Source organism: Vitis riparia, chromosome 13, assembly GCF_004353265.1.
Source record: "Vitis riparia cultivar Riparia Gloire de Montpellier isolate 1030 chromosome 13, EGFV_Vit.rip_1.0, whole genome shotgun sequence".
Lineage (NCBI taxonomy): Eukaryota > Viridiplantae > Streptophyta > Magnoliopsida > Vitales > Vitaceae > Vitis > Vitis riparia.
Window position 1 is genome coordinate 9,239,908 of NC_048443.1, and position 3,379 is coordinate 9,243,286.

Consider the following 3,379-nt stretch of genomic DNA (forward strand, 5'->3'; position numbering starts at 1 on the left):
TAGCAATTGCATGGAAAACTTAAGTCATAGGTTCCTTGCAAGTAGATGATTTGTTCACAACTAATTCATGGACTTGGGTAATACATTTGAGGCTATAGTGCACCACTTTCTAATTGGATGGATAACTAGTCTTGACCATCGGGATGAGGTTCCCATAGTGAGTATACTAGTGTGTACGATTACATATTAGACAAGGCCTAGGTAAGTCCTGATGTAAGACTATCATGTAGTCATGACTTCACCAAGTTGTTATACGATATTGTCTCTTAACCTTGAGAGAATATTGAGTTTGTACCAAAGTTAAGAATAACTTTGACCTATGGGAGAGATCCTAAACTAATCATATATTTCTTATGGATTAAATCAATATTGATGGAAATCAATAGCAACATGTATTCTCAATAAAGGCATCAAGATATCACATGGACTTTGAGACAGTGTGTCCTATTGGGTGATCTTAAGGACATGTGATCATAAAATTTGTGGGTTCATAATAATTCATTTAGTGGAATTTGATATATGTTCTTAGTGAGTTAGAGTATGTAATTTGTTCATATAGTAGAAAGATCTATAACTTAAAGATGATAAAGGTAATCTTGAGAGCCTAATTGTTTTCATCTTCTTAGATTATGGACACTAATTCATAGGGAAATTGTATATAGTGGATAGTAGGTCATAGATCCAAGTACTTAGTGTTTTGTTGTAATATATATAAAGTACTAAAGTGTAGTTGACTCTCTATAATAGGATGTTGAGTTAACTTTAGAATTGGCTTCTAAGAGAGTCAATGATGTCTTATGGGTCCTAATGGTCCCACTCGAACTCATATACCTTGATGACATGGTTTATGAGGGTTGGATGGGTTTTTAGTTCACTTAGATGCATAAGGGCATTTTGGTAAATACTAAGATTGCATAGAAGTTAGTGAACAATATTTTTAGAGGATTAATTAACTAATAGGAACCTAATTAGACTAATTAATTAATTAAGACCATTTTTTAGCTAGATTAAGTGACCTAAGCCCACTATAGGCTTATGTCATATAAGTCTAGTAAGAAACCTATAAATACCCTTTTAGGGATTAGGGCTTCAATTTTTTAGACAATTGTCATTCTCTTCCTTTAGTTCAAAGAGAGAATCCTAGCCTCCAACCCAAAGATTTACACCATCTTAATGACTAAACTAAAGGAGGAGTCATTGAGTAGAAGACTATTGCATTTATAAGATCTTCTACATTTTTAGAGTTTACTACACCAATAGGAATCAATCTTGGAACATCTAGATTGCACCTATGACACTAATCTCTAAATCTATGTTATTATTCTTGTTTTTGATACCATGTTTCCATTGTGCTTAGGTCTAGAGAGCCTGGGATAGAATTTCATGCACCCTAATGATCCAAGATCTAGGAACAGAGTAATTTGGGGTTCCCTATACTCTCCCACTCAATATTTTTGAATAATAGATTTGTTTTAATTTTGGTAATTTCCTTAAAATAAATTCTCTATCATGAGAATTCCAAATTCTCTTTTTTTTCCCCTTAAATTGGAATACATGTGTTCATAAGGAATATTCATTCTTATGAAGATTCTCAAATAAGAAAATCTTTCTTTACTAAAGAAAAAAAATCTAAATCCTTAAACATCTCATATTTTAGAAAATTCCAAAAAAAAAAATCCTCTAAAGATTATTATTGAAAAAAAAAAGTAGATTCTCCCATATTTCAAAAAATCATATAAAAATTCCTTAACTTAGCACATTTTAATTTTGAATAAAACTTTTTATTGAAATTACTTCTCATGACAAATTACTTTCCATCATAAATTACAAAATTATTCTACATGCAGTACACTAGCTTCCTGAATCATGACTACTTAGTAGCTAATGTCATGATTCACTATAGGTCTTGCTCAATGTATAACCATATACATTAATGTATTCACCATGGGAAAGTCATCTCGATAACCAAGATAGGTCATTTCTTTAATTAGCAGGTAGTACATTAGAGTCTTTAATGGATTACCCAAATTCATAAATTGAATGTTAACCACTTATCACCTTATGAGGAACCTATGGCTTAAATCTTTTGTGTAACTCTTAATGCACCCAAGTTATGTACAATACAAGTGATAAGGGTGTAGATGCTTAAATAAATAATTAATACAAATAGGATAATAAAAGAGAACAAAAATTATAAATCAATGAATTTATTAGTGAATCTAAATATGTTACATTATCTCATGCTTTCTAGGGCTCTATCACAACACTTACACTCCTTCAAACCAAAGTTTACAACCAATCTATCAAAATAAAATATGGATTTTTTTACATAAAAAAAAAAATAAAAATCCTATATCCCTTATAGGATTTAATACTCTCTTGAGAACAAAAACAATCAATCTATTCATTCATGCATTCAATATATGAATAATTAATAACCATTCATTCATCCTATCATCCCTTTGGGCTATGGGATGAATAAACAATCCATGTAAAACAATGGTTAGCACCTCTTAGAAAGGTTCTATCATGTTTTTACCTAATCTAAGGATTTGATACCAATTGTAGGGAATCCCAGATTACTTTATTCTCTGGCCCTGGATTTGGTTAGGTGCATCAATTGTCCTAAGGTTACTAGATCTTAGCATACAAAAGTAAACATAACAATAAAAAAACTTTTAAGATCTAAATCTACAAGTTTAGATGTTCCTATATCTATTTTTGTTGGTGTACAAAGCTCTAAAGTTGTATAAGATCTTCTAAAGATAATAATCTTCTACTCGATGAGTCTTTCTTGATGCTTGACACTAAAATGGTAGATATTTCTAAGATTATGGAAACTGAGGTTCTCTCCCCCTAGGCAAAAAAGAAGATAAAGTGTTTGAAAAGTGAAACCTTAACCCATAAGATGAGTATTTATAGAATTTCCATGGGCTTAAGTGACTTGATCCCACATTGGGCTTGGGTCACTTAATCTAACCTAAAAAAGGTCCTAATTGATTAATTAGCCTAAATGGGTTTCATGAAATCAATTAACCCAGTCGAGAGAGACCATTCACTAACATTTATTTAATCTTGCATATTTACCAGAACACACTTATGCGCTTAAGTGAATTAAGAACCAATCCAACCTTTATAAATGGTCGACTGGTCTTCTCTGTTATCCAAAATACTCAGCATTTTTACATAGCAACTCTGGTCAAGAAAAAACCAGAGCAAAAGTCACTATGGCTTTTGTAGTACTTCGAGTATCATCCTTAAGGACTGACTTATAAAATTTGTTAATACTAGAATAAATGAATCACTTTTATTTGAATCTTAAAGTGAAAAATAATATATGAATGAAGTAAAACTAAGTAAAATAACTAAATTAATAACA